General features: G+C 41.2%; 1 protein-coding gene and 1 long non-coding RNA gene across 6 annotated transcripts in view; both read right to left on the bottom strand.

The window, feature by feature from the left end:
• Window positions 1–19,743, bottom strand: part of LOC147830596 (uncharacterized) — a 423,672-nt gene that overhangs the window by 84,497 nt on the left and 319,432 nt on the right. The window lies entirely within an intron of this gene.
• Window positions 1–19,743, bottom strand: part of LOC147830597 (uncharacterized) — a 43,335-nt gene extending 23,592 nt beyond the window's left edge. The window contains exon 1 of the long non-coding RNA XR_015448500.1: window positions 1–19,743. This exon is cut by the window's left edge and continues 9,736 nt beyond it. This is a non-coding gene — a long non-coding RNA (uncharacterized LOC147830597).

The raw sequence follows: 19,743 nt of genomic DNA, 5'->3' as shown, positions 1-19,743 counted from the left end.
CTTTCCCAAGCCAGACAAACTCAGATGCCGAGTATAAGAGCTACCGGCCCGCTGGGTTACATTTATGTGGTCATGCTCTTTGCCACATTGAGTGGCTCACTGAGGACTTTCAGTGAAGGGCAATGAACATTACAGTGGTCATCCCTTACCTGAAGCAAAAACGGCCTTTGATGAAAAGTGTGCAGACAAGTGCAGATAGAGACGTTTCCTCCAGGTTTCCCTACAAGCATGCTCAGAAAGCCCTCACTGGCCAAGCCTTCCGGGACTCACTCTGCTCTTCTGCGCAACTTCCCAGGAGGTCCCCTGTAGAAGCCCTTATCTGTCTCGTGGTGCCCATGCCCTAATGTCTAGGACCTATCAATGTGTGACCTTCCCTAGCAGAAGCCTGCAGATCTGATTAAGTTAAGAGTCTTGAGATGGGGAGATTAGCCTAGATTATCTGGCTCATTCCAATGTCATCACATGGGTCTTCTTATGTGAATGAGAGATGCAGGAGAGTCAATTAGATGGACACAGATTCAAAAGCCACCACTGCTGGCTTTGCGGGTGGAGGAGGAGCTGTGAGCCAAAGAGTGCAAACAGCCTCTAGACCCTGGGATAGACAGGGAACTGGATTCTGTCCTAGATTCTCTCCTGGATTCTCTCTTTTAGAGCCTCCTGCAGGAATGCAGCCCTGCTGACCCCTTGATTCTAGTACAATGAGACTCAGATCAGACTTTGGATCTTCAGAACTGTAAGATGGCAAGTTTGTGTGAAGTTGTTAGAGCAGCAACAGGAAACTAATACAGCACACAAGCCAGGCAATCCAAATCCCTCGGCCACTTGTAATCTTTCCCTTTGGAATGAAGAGGCTCTTTCTGATGAACAGTGTTTGCAGGGGAGGACAAAGCTGTTCAAATTCAGGACATCTGGCTGGGATCCAAGTGTGAATTCCTAGGCTCTGCACCTACCGTAAGAGATGGCAGCAGGTGTTCTGTCCATTCCAAAAAATGCTGGGGAATGAGGTGATGGGAAGTAACCTGCTCAGCTGCCTACACAGGCTGAATTTGCCTCTTGCATACTTGCTGAATCAGTCTTTATTTAGTAAGGACAGTTTGCATTCTTAAAACTTATTTGCTAGGCACAATACCAAGTCTTGCATGTTTTGCCCAATTTAATCCTCAGCTCATGCCCATGATGGTTTCCATCCAATCAATAAGGAAACTGAGCTTCAAGAGACCAAGGTATTTTCCTGAGGTCACACAGCTAGGGAAGTGGTGGATCCATTTCTAAAGACCAAGCAGAAGACCAGAGTCCACATACGAAGCATTTAATACACATGGTGTCAGATATAAATGGGCTATGGAGAAGACAGTGGCTGGGCAGGCCAAGGACTGCAGAGTGACTCAACCAAGGCAGACCCAGGCTGCACCAGACTCAGGTAAATGAAGAAGTCTTTGCTCCCTGCAAGCCAGCAGACCCAGCAGACAAGCAAGGGTAAATGGTAGCTATGGACCATGCATCCTGACAACACCCTCTCTAGCCACGTGCCACTGCACAATTAGTAAACACTGACATGTTCCCACAGATGTGTGTTTTCAAAGCCTGGTCCTGGGAACCACATGCCTGTTTCACTCTGTGCCTCTTTCGAGACCTGGGCACCACGCCTGGCTCAACCTCAGGCACTGGGCTGAACACCCTGTTCAGTGTCTGAGGCTGTCAGACACCTACTGTATGTCCCCTGGTCCTTCCCCATGACTCCTCTCTGTCACTTCCATAATGGGAGTTTTGTGTCAGTCTCCTGGGCCAGGAGAGGAGGAGTGACCGGCACACTGGGTCAGAATCACCATACAGTTGAATTCCAGGAGTTGTACTTGGTGAGTGATTAACTCTACTGGGTTTATCCTGCAGCCTCATTTGCCTACACAGGGCTCTTTTATTAAAGAAGTTTGTGCCGTACTTCTTAGTTAATTAAACAGCATTTGGTAGATGGGCTTCCTCTTGGAGGTTGGGCTGCCCAGAGCACTGAGGTACCTGTCTGGACTGGAGACACTTGAGACAGATTTACAGATTTATGTATTAAATAAACAAATCTGACACTCCTTTCTTATTTTACAGCACACCTGTCTTAGCCATTGCCTTGGGAAAGGGATCTGTCTTGCTTGTAAAATACTCCAAAGCCTGGGCTCACACTGAGAAGGGAGTGAGGGATCATGGGAAGAAGGATATTTTGTTAAGTACCTTCTATGTGCTATTTGTACTGTTCAGCTTCATGTTTCTTAAATGTAAACTTGGGAGAACGATGTTTCATAAGTCTCTAAATAAAGATGATAATGATGCTGATAATAGCTAGCATTGAACAGTTGTCACACTGTCTGCATGCCAGACACTGTGCTAATTCCTTTCCGCCCATCTTCTCATCTAAGAATCCCTAAGGGATAGGCACCACTTTACAGGTAAAGGGAATAAAGAACAGAGAGGTTAAGGGAATTGCCCAAAATTAGAGCTATTGAAGGTCACAGGTGCTATTTTGTAGATGGCTAGTGTCTTCTGGACCTGTCTGCTTAACCTCCATGATGTTTGCTTCCCACCATCCAGGGCCAAGGTGATGGGCATCCTGGGATACTTCCTAGGTAGATGCTCAGTAGACTACTAATAGATTGATATAGATTGTGAAACACCAGCTCTGGGAATGAATCTCTCTCTAGTAACTGTTGACAGATGCCCTTTTCTTAATAGCAAACACCTTTGGTCCTCTTCTGCCCTCCACTAAAAATAAAAATAAACATAAAAATAGATCAAGGGAACCTGTTGACTTTCATTTTAGGGCCACTCAAAGAAAAACAATAACAACAGGAGCCAAACAACAACAAACAAACAAGGACTGCCTTCCTTTCTGAAGCACTGACTACTTCCAGACAGATGACAGACAGATTATAGAACCAAATCAGCAAAAGATGAGGAAAATGAGAACACACTCTGAAAACACGCACTGCCTCTTTAATATCTTGGGTTTCTTTAAATATAAAATTATAGCACAATGTATGAAAGGACAGCAGCATTATCCTTTATCACAATACCCAGCCAAATTTAACTCGTCTCAAGTGTTATTATAAGAAATAGAATTTACTGCTATGGATGTCTCTTCAATACTACTCCTTCCATGTTTAATGAAATGTCATTATTCCAATACAAACCCTTTCTTTTTGTGGCCTGTTCCCCCCACCCAACCACTATATTTCATTTCCTGCAGTTACGTGATATTATTGCCTTTTTTCCACAGCTATTGATTTAGGTGTGTATGGTTATTACAATGCAAAATAAAACAGCTCCCCCATCCATTCTACCTTGTACCATTGAACATTAACTTAATTTGTTTCAAATCTGCATTTGATTTGGCAAGGAAACCATTTATCTTTATGAAGAAAGGCCTCATAAAGTAGAGAGTTTAGGAGATCACTGCTTTAAAAATTTAATAGCCTTGTGTCTTATACACTAGAAAAATGAATTAAACCTTCAAATAGTATATGTCTCAATGTAACCCTTTTGCATTTCATACTATGTTTAATTTATTATATTCTGAGGGGCAAAAAATTAGAGAACAGATCTCAGGATGGGGCTTATTTTTGCCTGGCATGAATAAAGTCAGGGTCTATCACTGACAGACACTGTGACTGCTACAAATCCCCATTCAGCTCAGCCCAATGTTGACACTGAAATTGTGAGTATGGGTTTTGTCCAGGGTTTATACTGGGATGTGTGTTCCATCCCAGGAATGCTTGATGGGAAGCTTGGAGTAGAGGGAAGGAAGAGAGAAGGTAGAGCTAACAGCGGTATGCTACCTCTCTATATGTTGTGCACTTTCTTTAAGTAGTTTTTGTTGCCCTATTCTATGACATGTGGGGGAATACCAAACACCAAGTCAATGGAAGATGAAGCTTAAAGAGTAGAGAACTTACCAATTTTCAGTTGAATGAAAATACGGTTCAATTTGCACTTCGGAATTTAGGGCCAGTCAATCTATTGCTATACAAGTTTCTTGTTTCTTCTACCCCACGCTACCATCAACACACTACCGCCATTACCACCATCCCATCAACCCCAACACAACCAACACTAGCTTCATAACACTATCACAACAATGAGTACTATCACTTCCACAGCAGCCATCCTCACCCCCACCCCCATCCAAACTAACACCACCGTTATGGTCACATCAAAATCATCATCAACGTCACCACCACGAGGGAGGATGGATACCTGTAGATGCTCAATTCATTAAACCCTTTGCAAACACCCTCTCCCTCAACTATACAACAATGCTGAGTCATAGGAACTACATCTGTCCGTTTCTGCCAAATAACTCAGAAAGATGCAGAAATGTTTGTTGCTTGATATCACAAATCGAGAGGACCTAAGATTCGAATCTAGATATTTCTCACTTCCAAACTATACTGTATGTTTTTATTTTTTCACCAAAATAACTTCCGTTCATAATAACGTCTTATTACTGAGATTTGCTTTTTCTTTGCCAAACACTCAGTTTCTTGGCCCTTATTACACGAACTTTGAAACAGCATCTGGAGAATCATTCATGCTCATAGAAAGGGTGAATGGGCTCGGATTTGGTTAGACGATGTGGTCAGGAGAATGCTTCTCTGTCTTTTTCCATCACTGAGGATTTCTGATGCTCTTCTCGAAGCTGCAAATCCTCCCTCTTTGTTCTGACTTCCCCAGCTTGTTCTCCTTCAGGCCTCTCCTGAATCTCCTTTCCCCTTCCTCCAGCAGGATACTCCTGATGGTACCATCTCCAGAAAACCCCTTTTACTCTCTGTAAAAGTATTTATAATAAATAGCATTCATCTTACACTTATAATGCAGCAAGTTTTGAGCTAAGATATTCCCATAGATTATCCTATTCAATTTACACTTTCTATAAGTAAATATACTACTGTGTTTACTTTACAGATGATACAACAGAGGCTTAAAGAGATTAAACAATTTGCTCAGGGCCACACACATAGGCTTGGCAACTGTGCCCTAAGCAGTCTGTCCCCCATACCAGCTTCCATGCTCAGATATCTCTGTACTCTGTCCTTGCACTGTGTCACCAAATTGCTTCATGTGCCTTTCCTGATAGCACCCCATCAAACCTTTAGTAGCCCCCAGTAGCATAGAGAAGGTTGTTGTTGGATAGGAAGGGCTCTTACATGCAGGTGCATTTCTTGACTGGCACTGCCTGTCAGCCAAACACAACCAAGACCACCCTGGAGACAAAGCTGGGTCTATCGGCTTGTTGGAAAAAGAGGTTGGCCCATGCCATAGGGAGCCATGTGTCGTCTGAGTAACAAGGATCTAAAAAGGACTTAACAGGATTTGGATTCATGTGAGGTGATTGTGAACTGGATTCAAGGAAGTAAGAGTGTGCCCTGCATTGGGGACTGTGAAGACATGAAGCTAACCACGAGTCTACCTCCAAATCCAAGTGTGTTACAGGTGTTCTGTGCAGAAAAGCACAATGACAGAAAACAGAGGCTTTGTTATGCTTTAGATATAAAATGGCCCCCAAATCTCAAGTGTTTGAAAAGTGTCTGGACTGTAGGAGGTGCTATACTCATCAATGGATCCATTCAGCAGCTGAGTGTTCTGGGAGGACGTCGGCCTGGCTGGAGGAGGTCACTGGGGACGTGACCTAGAAATGTATATTCTTACCCCTGCTCCTCCCTTCTCTCTCTGCTGCCTGGCTGCCATGGGCTGAGCACTGTTTCCTCTACCAAGCCACGCTGCCATGATCTTTCTGCCTTGGAGCCAGCTGACCATGGACTGAAGCCGTGAGCTGAAATAAACCTCTCCTCCTTTAAGTGGTGGATGTGATATTTTGGCCAGTAACAGGAAAGTGACTAAGACAGGATTCTAGGCAGTGTTGAGATTCACAATTGACCTTCACCAAGTCCTAGAGCTGTGATCTCAGACATTTTGCCCAGCCTCTGAGCTGGCACTTTCTTACCAGGGAGAAGAAAGAGAATAATAGCATCTCTCTCAAAGGGTTGTCAAGAGACTCTATGAAATAACAGAAAGCACCTACTAGGAGACAGACACAAAATTCCTCCCTAAATGGCAACAGCTAGGACTAGTATGTACCTTCCTCTGCTGTCCCCCTTGTTCCCAAATCTGCTGAAAACACTGGTCTTATTCTTTCCTATAAGAATTCCTTTGAGCCTTAACTGTCCCCATGGCTCTGGCCAGTAGGCTCTGCCTCACCTACTCTTATAACTGGTGTCAGATCCCCAATCCCTGGAACTTGCAAAGACATTGCTTTATGTAGCAAAAGGGACTTTACAGATATGGAAAGTTAAGTCTTGTTTAAAAAAGGAAATGATCCTGGATTATTTAAGTGAGTTCATTGTCATTAATGAGTCTTTGAAAGTGGAAGAGAGAGGCAGAAGAATCAGAGACAGGATGTGAAAAGTACTACCCCCCTGATGCTAGCTTTAAAGAGAAAGCCACATGCCAAGGAATTGAAAAGCCAAGGAAGTGAGTTCCCCCCACAGCCTCCAGAGTGCAAAGCAGCCCTAATAACATCTTGATTTGGGCCCAGTGAAACCTGAGCCAGACCTGCATCCTGCAGAACTATCAGATAATAAATTTGTGTTGCTTTAAACCACTATATATGTTGTGATTTATTAAAGCAGCCACAGAAAATTGGATCCTTTCCACTCAAATTTCAGCTCCCTGTTACCCCTCCAGATAGCCTTCTGATCCCATCAATCTGAAAGACGCACTCCTGCCCCCACTTCCCTGCCCCTCAGATACTCCCAAAATATCACACAGTGATTTTCACTTAGGACTTATCATTATGTGCAAGTATCTTCAAGCTGCAGTCTTCACTTGACTCTCTCTTACCATTAGTAAGTAAACCTACCACCTTGGTAGGAACAGCACCTAACACAGTGCTCAGCTCTTCATGCTGCTCAGCAGGTGTGTCTTAGCTTTCCTGCTTTTCGGACCCACCTTTTCCAATCAGTTTGGGGCATGAGCGTTACCTTCTCTCCTCGGAAAATATCAGTCATTTATTTCCACGTTACTTACCTTCCACATTACTGAACCCACACACAGCCTCAAAATTCTTCACACAAAGCTCAAGGAAGCCCTTCCAAAGCAGCTGTAGTTGGAATACAAGAAGAAACTCATTTGACAACCTTGGAGGATAATGATTGAAAGAATAATAAATAGAATTTTAGAAGACTCTAGGGACATTAAGGGTTGCATTATGTAATGATAATCAAAACAATTAAAATGATTGATTGATTGATTGATTGATATGAGCTGGACATTGTCCTAAGATCTGATATCTAATATCCATTTCTCATATCTATCTTATAAAATAGATTCTACTTGTATTCCACTTTTACAGATGAAGAAACTGAGCCATAAAAAAGTTAAGTACTTTTCCCAAGGTCACAGAGCTCATAAGTGGCAGAGTAAATATTTGTAACCCAGAATTTTGATTCCAGGCACCTTACAATTAGTTATTAGATATAGTTTTTCAGTTCAGGATATGGAGTGGAAGATCTCCTCCTGCAAATATTTAAAGGGCTTCCAAATATAAAATAATTAGATCTGTTCTATGCCTTCCAGGGCACTGAGGCAACCCTTCCATTTGCGTAATATATTCCTGTAATTCACACATCTAATCCTGAAAACAACCCCGTGTGGTTGCTATGAAGACATAGGAATCAGATTCAGAGAGAACTGCTTTGCCCAATTCACACATATCGAAAGAGCCCTGATAAAGTCACCCCCATTTCACCTTCTGGGATGTCTTGGACTTGTTCCCGTGTGTTCATTTACCTGTTGCAGTCATTCGGCTGGTCAACCTATACTGTAGATCTTGAACTTTGCTCTACTCTGGGAAGTCAAAGACAAAATGAACTTTCTTAAAGAAATCTACAGTTTAGTGGAAGAACTGCACAAGTAACTCCCTGTAACCTGACACTCCCGAAGCCATAGGTGTCATATTGGATGTATGGGAGAAGAGGGGAAAAGGGGGTACACCATCTACCAGGGGACAAGAAGTCTTCAGAAGGCTCCAAAGGGGAGATGGCATGGGAGACAGACAGAACATGGGTGGATACACATAATAGGGAGATCATTTTGGTTCGGTGTAGGAAAGAATTTCCCACCAAATTTGCCAAAGACTCATTTAGCCTGATGTCATCATAGAAGGATCTGGTATATGCTTACTGATGTGTGATCCTACCTTCTAGGATCATTTCTAAAGACAAACAATAAGCAATGCCTTAGAGACAATTCTCTGTAAATAAAAGAGGACACCAATTCTTGTAAAATACGATTGAACTGGATAGTTAAGTAATTAATGGAAAAGCCAAGATCTTACACAAATGTGTGGCTGGAAGAAGATTCAAAAGCCATTAAATTCAACATTTCAGGTAGTATGTATTTAAAGTTTTTCATTGAACTCCAGTGATGACATCGGGATAAATGAGTCTTTGGCAAATTTGGTGATAAATTCCTGTAAACATTCACTTGCTAATTCATTTCATAAATGTTTGTTAATTAGATCTGCTGGTTACTGAGAGAAACATCTTCAATCCAAACAGTGCCCTCCCAACTCCAAAAGCAAGTAAGACAAATCACCTTCCACCAATCCCTGAAGGGCCATGGTTGGTTCCTGGAATCTTTGCCATGGAGCCAACAAAAGAACCAAGAAGCCCAGCTGTTCTCTGTTAGACAAGACCTCAGCAAGACCAGGTAATAAAGGAAAATGGTAGTAAGAAGCAGGGTAGGTTTTCGTCCATAATAGATACTGGTGGCAGACAGAACAATGACCCTCCAAAGTGTCCATGTTCTAATCTAAGTACCCATAAATGTATTACCTTACACGGGAAGGGGGGATTTTGCAGGAGTGATTGAACTGAAGATCTTGAGATGGAGAGATTTATCCCAGGTTACTGGGGGGACTCACTGTAATCCTCGGGGTCCTTATAAGCTGGAGGCAGGAGATTGAAGGGGGAGAGTCAGAGAGAAGTGAAGATGCTGTGCTGCTGGCTGTGAAGATGGAGAAAGGGACTCTGAGCCAAGGGATGCAGGTCGCTACTAGAAGCTGGGAAAAGCAAGACAATTTATTTTCCCCCAGAGCCTTCAGAAAAGCTGCACCTTGCCACCCCCTTGACTGTATGACATCTGATCTGCAAAACTATTAGGTAAGAGAGTTCTGTTGTTCTAAGCCACAAACTGTGGCAATTTATTAGAGAAGCAATGAGAAAATAATACAATACTATGTGTTGAGTCATTTGTCAAGTCATTTACAGTCATTTATTATGAAAGAAATACTCACCGAGTGTGTTTGAAGCTCCAGGAGTGGTGCCAGGTTCTGGGGATGTAGCAACAGCCCCAGCAGATTCGGTCTCTGATCATCAGGGACTCATTATAGTCTCACAAGTAATAAGTAAGAAAATAGCTCAAGAAGCTTGGCATTGCCATGTCTGTTCTACTGATAAGAAAATCCAAACCACACCAGCAAAGTTACTTCTCCAAAGTCTGTTGAGTTAGATGTGGCCCTGCCCGGGTCCAAATCCATCTGCCTCCCCAAAGGCCAATGTCATTTCCCCTGCAGCCTCATTTCCCTGGAGACAGCTCAACAATGCAGATCTAAAATCCCTTCACATGCCTGGCCTTCTTATTTTCTCCTCAATTCCCCATGAAGCTGCATACATCACTGTCTGGGATGGGACAGTGGCCACTTCCAAAGCTGCTTTCAACCATGGTACCTCTCAACTCTCTCCTCATGGGATCACAGACATGTATCTGGCTATTTTGATGCAAATCCATCACCCATAATAAATTCCCCTGCTTTCCAAATGCAATCAATGTTAGAAGCATGAAAACAAAAACTAAGTAAGCTCTGACAGGCTTTGCGAGTGTCCGTGACAGGAGAGACCTAAGTGGCTGAAAACTGTTTTCCCTCACTGTCAATCTGCCAGATGATTTTCTTTGCACAAACACACACCCATACGGGCTGCCTAATGCTTGCATTTTTGGACATATGTGAGCAAATAAATGTAATTACCAGCAAGATGTAATCACCATTGCTTTGCTATTAAAGCTGTTGTACGCTCTCATGGCTTGGTTAACAATATATGCAGAAGGGCAGAATTGCTTGCTATTCTCCCAGGAAGAAAAACACGCCAAAAGTATGGCCTCTTTTATATTATATGTGCGAAAATACAACATTTAAATGCAGAATTTGACTTTCCAAGAATCGCACCAGAAAACCTTTTAACAGAAACAGCAGGGAGAGAAAGCTTTTTAAATCATGATACTCCATGAAGGATTATGAAAATGGAGGTCATCGCACGAGACGGAATTGCAAACACAATGCGGAAAATCTCCTCCTCTGTGTAAATACAAGAGGACAATTTATTCTTCTCTGTTGAGCTATCAGGGGATATTTTCAGCTTCTGGAAAAAGAAAAGGAAAGTAGCCACCATGTCCAAGTGGATCTATTCGGAAGGCTGTCCTCAGTGGTACCTGGGAGTAGTGGTCAGTTTCTCCCTGCACCAGGGTACCTGGCAAGAGTGCCTTAGGCACTGTGGGGTCTTTCTTCCTCATAGCTGGATAAGCAACTGGGGATTCAGAGTATGACCAAAGACTTCCTCCACCGTTCAGTCCTTGAAACAAGAGTAAGGAAGGGCAAATCCACCTATGCCAGAGTGCCTGAATGCCACCAGAGCATCCAAGGACACATTCAATATAATTAGACCTTGTTTACATTCATACTCCGCTCATCGGTCAGACGCACCTGACCCTACAAATTTTGTTAAATGAGGCTGTGGGAGGAGAGAGGTTATTGAACAATGCATGCACTTCGTAAATTATAATGGAAGATCTGAAAAATTATTACCTTCATGCTGCCATCTGTGTGGATGAGGGTGTATTTAAATATCAAAGCATCTTGTTTAGAGCCATGATAGGTGATTGATCGATTGCTAATAATAGCTTATGATGATGAAGATAGATAGATGATAGAGTCGATAGAATAGGTGATCAATAGCAGGAGATGATAGAGAGTTATTTTCACTTGCCATTTCTTGATCACTTACAACGAACTGGGCAACTATCACAACACTGGTAATTAAAGGGTCATAAGACATATAGGGATCCTGCCCTCAAGTATGCTATTGTCTAGTTAGGAAAGACAGATGACTAAATAGATTATATCAATAAAAGCAGTAAGGACTATGTAAAAGGAGATGAAAGGAGGGCTATTTCCATGGTTTACCCAGACCAGGTCCCAAAATGCAAAAATGAGCTCAGCAAGTTTCAAAACTTTCATTAAACTCCAAAAACTGAGTTGTTGCAGCTCTACAGGTAAAAGAAAAACACTTAGGACTTTGTAATAAAAGTGAGACATTTTATGCAAATGACTGTTGCATAGAAAAACACAAGCTATATAATGAAATTAAGTAATGCTGTATTTCCCCAATGTGGAAGTTCAGGTTTTATTCACATTTCAGGGTAGCTGTCCACCATCTGTACAGTCTCAAAATTATAACTGGCAGAATGTTTTTCTCTCTTAGATATACACACAAGTGCACTGTGACTTACTCCTATTTATGAAAAACTGTGATCTACACACACATATTAATGTATCTGCATAATAATTACATACAGAGTCGTCATTACATAGTGCTATGCAGATGAGTACTAGTCAGAGAGTGGTGTGATACATCTGTAACAATCAGCTCTCTGGGAGGAACGTTCCTGATTTGTTGTGTTTACCATTTTCCTGGTGTGAAGACTCCCACTGTGGTTGGTTCAGAGCTACCCAAGTGGTATCACGGACTGTGAGTTAGCAGAAGATACACACAGCTGGGTGCAGAGAGCCTGGAGCGGCCAGATACAGCGCATGACTGCACATCTGTAGATGTAGAGCCATCCTCAACCTCTTTCCAGCCAGTATGGCTGAGCAGCAGCCCACTGCTGGATGTTACCAGCTCAGCCCCATCCGGATATATTACTGAATGTCACCCTGACAATACCAAGTTTTTTTAAATGGACAAAGCATTTGAAGAGACATTTCTTAAAAGAATACATACAAATGACCAAAACGTTTATGAAAAAAATGCTCCATCATTAATCATCTAGAAAATGCAAATTAAAACTACAATGAAGTACAACTTCACACGTGTGAGGTGGCCATGACCGAAAGAACAAAAGATAAGTGTTGGAGAGGCTGTGGAGGCAATGGAACCCTCAAGCCATTGGTAAGAATGGACCAATACAGCCACTATTAAAAAGATATAAAGGTTCTTCCAAAAAATTAAAAATGCAATGTGTAACTTACCCATATGATCTAGCAATCCTGCTCTTAGTACACATCCAAAGGAAATGAAATCAGTCTCTCAGAGTGATACCCGGACTCCTATGTTCATAGTAGCGTTATATACAAAACAGCCAAAATATGGAATCAATCTATCTGTTCTCCAACGGCTCACGGACAAAGAAAATGTGGTACATATACATACACTAGAATACTAGTCAACCTTAAAAAAAAGGAATGCTGTTATTTGTCACAACATGTGTGAACCTGAAAAATATTATATTAAATGAAATAAACTGGGCATGGAAAAACAAATACCACCCGATCGTACTTATATGTAAAATCTAAAAAAGGTGAAGTCACTAAAGCAGAGAATAAAATGATGATTGCCAGGGACCAAGAGCATTAACTGTGAGTGGGAGTATGCTGTCTCTAGAAAATAAAGTTCAGTTAAATATTCAAATTAAGTTATGAAGATCTATTGTAAAGCAAGGTCACTATAGGTAATAATAATATACTAAATACTTGAACTTACTAAGCATAAGTAGAACTAAAATAATATTATCACTGAAAACTGATAAATATGTGAACTAATGGATATGTTAACTAGCCTGACTGAATCATTTTGAATTACATACATATATCAAAATATCATGATGTGCAACATTAATGTATGTAACATTTATTTGTCAATTATGCCCTTAAAAAGCTGGGAGGTACTGAAAATTGAAATGTAAAATATCATATACAATATCAAAACATAAAATACTCAGGAATAAGTCAGATAATAATGTAAAAGATTTGTATATTGAAATCTTCAGATTCTGCTAGAGAAATTCAAGTCATAGATACAGGATACACTGTATTCATGGGGTAGAGGGCCCAGCAAGCTTGAGAGATTAATTCTCCCTAGTCAGAAATCCAGCAGGCTTTTTCTGATAGAAATTGGCCAACCTCATTCTAAAAGTCATATGGAAATAAAAATGGCCTAAATTAGCCAAAATAACTTTTAAGAAGAATTAAATTGGAGAGCTAACATGACTAGATTTTGAGACTTACAATAACGCTCCAATAACCAAGGTACAGGCAATTGATTTTTTAAAAGGTATGAAGCCAATTCAGCGAAGAAAATATGGTCTTTACAGCAAATGGCGCTGAAGCAATTGGATAGACACACCCAAAAATATTAATTTTGACCCATTCCTTGAACAATATATAAATATTAATTCAAAGCAGATCATAATCCGAAGTGTAAAACCTAAAGCTGAAACATCTGGGAGGAAAACTTCTTTAGACATTGAGTTAGGCAAAGGTTTCTTAGGCGTTACTCTAAAAGCAAGATCCATAAAGAGACAGAATGGTAAATCAGTATTCATAAACATTTAAAATGTCTACTTGCCAAAAGACGCTCTTAAGAGAATGAAAGACAAGGCAAAAACTGAAAGAATATATCACAGGCACTGTATCCATGGACTCTGCAACTGTGGATTCAACCAACTGCACACTGAAAATTATTCAAGGGAAAAAATTCCCTCTGCCCTGACCTGTACCAAATTTTTCCTTGCCTTTTTTTCCTTAAACTATACAGCCTAACAATTATTTACAACCTGGTAACAATGGATTGGGTATTTCAGGTAATCTAGAGATAATTTAAAGCATATAGGAGGATGTGCATAGGTTCTGTGCAAACCCCATGCCATTTTGCATGAAGGATTTGAGCATCTGTAGGTATCTGTGGACATCCTGGAACAAGTGCCTATGGATATCAAGAGAGGACTGCATTTGCAACTCACATATCCAATAAAGTGCTTGTATACAAAAACATTTACAGAATTGTTGAAAATCAATTTAAGAAAACAACCAATAGGTAAAAAGATATATGGAAAGGAAATAAGTTTATGAAACACTGCCTAGCATCATTAGTCATTGGGAAAAATGGTAATTAAAACAACATGATGTCATTACATACCAATTTGTATGGCTAAAATTAAGATGACTGCCCATACCAACTATTGGAAAGAACATGGAAGAACCAGATGCCCCATACACTGCCAGTGGGAATGTAAAATGGTACAAGTACTTTGCACAGTAACTTGGCAATTTCTTCATAAGCTAAATATCTATCTACCCCTTGACCCAACCATTTCTTCTCTACATATTTGCTCAAAAGAAATGAAAAACACTTTGTCCATAGAGAGTCTTTTAAATTAATATCAAAAGAAGCCCTGAACTAGAAACTACCCAGATATCAATCAACAGATGAATGGTTAAACAGAGGAAATACAGACAACGGGATATATCTCCCCTCAAAAAATGAGTTAATTTCAAAACAATCATGGTGAGTGAAAGAAACCAAACAAAAATGAGTCTATACAGCATAATTTCATTTATACAAAATTCTTTTTGTTCCTAATATACAGAGACAGAGAGCAGATAGGGAGCTGCCTAATGGGAAGGGGTGACAGCTAAGGGACACATGGAAACTTTCAGGGGTGGATGAGCATGTTCCTTATCTTGGCTGCGAAATATTTTCTCCTTACTATACATGTATCAAAACTTACCATTGTACCCTTCAAATATGGGCAGTTTGTTTTAAGTCAAGTACACCCAAGTATTTTTAAAATAATAGTTAAAGGAATGATTGTAGTAGCAGAATCCTAAAAATAAGCCCATACATACAAAATTGATTGAGAATTCCAAATAAACAGGTAGATGAAATAAGTTGAGCAACCATTTTAAATATATTTTATTTGTTCTGGAGAGTGGAGACCCAAACACATGAGGAGTAGATAATCAGTCTGATCACCTTTTTCTTTTTAAAAACTGGTTGCTTTGGCTACTGGTTGTTCATTTATTCAATCAGTAACTACTGGGCACTACGTGGCAATCAGCACTCTTAAAATGCAGTGGTTTGGACACATGAAGTCTTTATTTCATGGCGCGTGCACCCCAGTGAGTGAGACAGATAAATAAAATGTAATACTAACAGAAATATCCTCTTCATTGGATGATTATTCTGTGTGCCTTCTGTGTGCCCGACAATGGATAATAAAGGTGGACAAACAGCTAGGGTACCTGTCCCCTGGGAATGCACCATCCCGGCCAAGAAGTGGACCTCCATGGAGTGAAACAAAAACGCCACACTGCAGGGCTGCCCACGGGAAGCTCACTTCAGACTACCAGGGAAAATGAAATCGAAGCTGAGGTTTTTCTCTACAGGGTAGCTGTTTTACAGATTTGTTTCCCGAGGTTTGATGGCTGTGTTCTAGAATAGGCCCCTGGGTGCTCCTATGTGATGAACATTACAATCCACCTTCTCCGAAGCACCACAAAAGGAAAGACATATAATGCACAAAATGCCAGGCCATACAATACAGAAGATAATAGCTTACTGTGACCAAGAGATATTTAACTTTTGATTGGGGCATATTTTAGCCATTTCTAAATAGCTGGGCTATCTACATTCTATTCCCCAAAACTTTCCATTCTCATATGTTTACAACAGTTCTACATATAGTTATTTTGATCTATGTCATCACACTAAGGGCCAATCAGCTGAGGCACTAAATACTGAGTAATGCCAATGTCTCCCTACTGAGAATGAGTTTTTTAAATAAAGCAAGGAAAGAATATGTGCAGAGAGTATAATTCCCAGAGCTGCACCTAGAACACTTCCGCATCCATCAATATCAGACTTTCTTTACTCAGAAGCATCTCCTCTGAGTCCTTACTCAGGAAGAAGCATGGTTTTTAGCATGAACATCAATAGCACACCATGCAATAACATAAAAGGAGCAGCTTTTCCTTTTTTCCTATGGAACAAAGTTATCCAACAGGAAGTTTGCTGTCAGCCACATCCTCTGGGAGCAAGTCTTCCCCAGGGAAGCCAAATGAAGCCGGCAACAACAGCAAATGAGCTTTCTTCCAATCACCTGGTTTGGGGTGTGAGTACAATTTTACTAAGGCCAAAGAAGTTGCTTCTTCTATCAGAATACTTTTATTTCTTGTCCTTAGTCTTCATTTGATTCTGAAGGAAATTTTGATATATTTAGCATGCAAAATAAGCATCAAAAAATCAGATGATTAGGGCTGGAAAAACCTTGAAAGCATCTAAACCCACTCTTCATACTTTACAGACGGGGAGACTAAAACCTGGAGAGTTGAGGGTATCACTTTCCTATTCATTAAATACCCGCAGTCCTTCATGTGTATGTCACTCGATCCCTACAACACCTTGGAAATAAGTTATGTTAACTTTTAGATTAGAAAAATGAGACTACAAAATCTTATAAGTTGTTCGAGCTATAAGTGCCAGAATTGGTCTTCAAACTCAGACCTTAGGACTCCCATCCAGTGGTCTCTTCAATAGGGCTCTGGCTAATATCAAAAATATTATAAACCAAGGCTTAGATTTTTAAACTTCTTTTTCAACAAAACAGAAGGATGAAACAATACTGTAGCCATTTTTCTACCACCAAGCCTAAGACTTCCTGTGCTTGCCAGTGGCATCTGGGTAGGGTCTCGGGCATGAATGCTGATGTGTCATGTCATCAGCCCTGGGCTGTGACATTGTGTTGATGGGTTCTTACTATGCCATTTTAGGACTTGCAGAACTGAGACATGTGATGGTTAACCTTGGCTATCAACCTTATTGGCTTGAGAAACATTCAGGGGATTAGTAAAGTACATTTCTAGGTGTGCCTGGGTGGGTCATTGGAGCATAAACTTGGAAACTACACTTGGTCCCTGGCCCATTTCTCTTCGGCTCATTTTCTGTTCTCTGCTTCTGGCCACCATGAATTGATCAGCTTTTCTCCACTATGTCCTTCCACCATGATGTTTCTGCCTCAGAGACTACCCACCATGGACTGAAGCCCCTGAAACCATGAGCTAAAGTAAAATTCCTCCTCTAAGTTGCCAGTGTTAGATAGTCTCTCCCAGGAATGGAAAAGCAATGAATGCAGGATAAAGAGAGCACAGAGGATGCTGGTAGAGGACAAGGTCAAAAATCAAAGGGTGCAGGCAGATAGATGGCTAATTCTGGGGAAAAGATCACTACATCTAAGACCTCATCAGCCTTACCAGTCCTTCAGCTCCTCAGAGAATCAGTCATTTACAATGAGTGGAATGTCCACAGTGATCTTTCAAAAGCATCTGTCTCAGAGGGTGTCTCCTCCTTTCATCTTTGTCTTCATAGGAAGCCCTTTCATAAACAGGGCTCACAGAGCTCTTTCTGTAACCCCATCTTCCTCCATTCCCACCCTGGTAACCCACTTCTGTTATCTTCCTCACAACCCACTTCTCCCTTTTCCTCATAGAGGCACAGCCACTTTTCATTCTCAGCTCCCTGCACAGCACTCACCTTCAGACCCTAAACAAGCTGTCCCTTCAGTCCATGAAACTCCTCTCCACCTTTGGGCACTGATAGATGTAATTCTCTCACAAGTGCCTTTAACCCTGTAATACATGTACCTAGGGTGGACCTTCTATTCTGGATCATAGCCATTATCACACTGCAATGGGATAGCCTGTTTAGTATTGTTCATTCCCACAGTATTGTAAGCTCACCATCATACCCAATGCCAGGCTTAATGTCTGGTAGCAGACTAAATGCACAGTGATGATGTCAAATGAATGAATCAATGAATCAGTGAATCAATGAGTCATGCTATGACTTGGTCTACAAGCAATTACATTAAAATTACTTCAATGGAAGCTAACAAAGAACAATGGGAGATTTAGACCTGTCATTTCAAGGGATTTTTTGAAGAGTTCCTGGGGTAGACTGATGTAGTGATCTGTATGCTAAAGACACAGAATTCATATTTGCCACATATGCCTGACAGGCTCCAGGAGACTCTAACCTGCTGTAAAGAATCATCAGCCAACAGAAGAGACTCTGAAAGCAGCCATGCCATGTCTGCTGCAGAATGTATTCCTCATTGATACATAAATGGAACTGGAGATGGACAGAAACTTAATGAACACAGACTCTAGAAAAGGTACCCTGTCCATGGATAAAATGAAATCACTCCCAATTACCTCCGATGGACAGCAGTTATGAGCTCCTGTACACAATTTAAAGGTAATCTTGTAATTCAAAAAGGAAAAAAAAAATGCCAATTGAACTTAATGGCAAGTGACATTTGGGCTCAGCCAGGATTAGGCTCCAGCAGCTTTCCCCTATGGTTTAGTGGCAGTGGTTTCCCTGGGCTCCCAGAGGGTTAATTCTGGGACCCCTGGGGATGCCTTAATGGCCCTGTTATCTGAACCTTGATTCAGAGCAGAGGCCACAGATTATGTTTTCTCCGCACATCCACAGACATATTAGGACATGAAGTGGAGTTGACAGAGGGGAATATTTCCTTTCTCCTCGGAAATGCCCCAGGAGGGTTTTCTACTGCGACCTGCTCGGACCTTGGCTTTGCATTAGAGTTATTGTCCTGAGAGAAGATCCAGTTAGTGCCTCTGATTCATTTCTTATAGTGCTCTCCTGTTTATTCTTGGTGGCAGCTAACTTGTAAAATTTTATTATGATTTTTTTCTTGGTGTGTGTCATAGAAAGGATTAAGAAAAAAAAGAAACAATGATTCTATCATCAGCCCTAAATGCAGTTGTATAAATCCACACGGAGGCTGTCTGGCCATGGGAGAAATAACAGGATAACAGGTGTTCTCTCCCTGGTGGCTGTCCTCTGGGTCCAGATTCTGTGTTTGTAGTAGCCCATAAATGGGGAGAGAGGTAAGAAAGCACAAGATATGTGGGTATCACTGGTAGAGTGATGGGACTAATCAGCATTTCATATTCCATTCCCTCTCCACACTGAAGGATCCTTATCAAGGACAGTATATCAGATAACCACCACCAGCATTCACCAAAACTTCCATGACTCAGTGTCATTGCCATGTTGAGGGTCCTTCAGATTCCACTGGACCCAGCTTCAAGCTATGTATGCCAATTATGCTAAATACACAAATCTCCATAGCAGGTCAGGTGTCCCGGGACTCTGCTTTGCATAGTCTGCTTCCTCTGTTAGCACAACCTTTATCTTCTCCCTTTGTACTATCCTTCCTAATTGCCACTTATTTGTCCAGAATTAACTCAAACACCATCTCTACCAATCCAGTCTGAAAATGCTATATCATTATTCATCCATTTATTGAAGCAATCAATTATCTTTCTCCCTTGTCAAAACTACACTCTACCCAAACATTAAGGTCAGGATGGACCATGATCCACCCTTGTATCTCCAAACCCTCACACCGAGCTTGGTACATTGAGTATTCAGTACATTTCAGTAACCATTCATGCTTAATCCAGATGCCTTTGGTTCCAAGGTATGACGTCATACTTTAAAGCCAGGTGGCCATTCCTGCTATTTGCTCTAGCTCTTTCAGCATTCACTAGCCAGCCTTGAAATT

This window comes from Heterocephalus glaber, unplaced genomic scaffold (genome assembly GCF_053883595.1).
Source record: "Heterocephalus glaber isolate CG9 unplaced genomic scaffold, H.glaber_assembly_v1.0 deba00000071, whole genome shotgun sequence".
NCBI lineage: Eukaryota > Metazoa > Chordata > Mammalia > Rodentia > Bathyergidae > Heterocephalus > Heterocephalus glaber.
The sequence above is the reverse complement of the archived record's forward strand: the minus strand, read 5'-3'. Positions and strand labels throughout refer to the sequence as shown.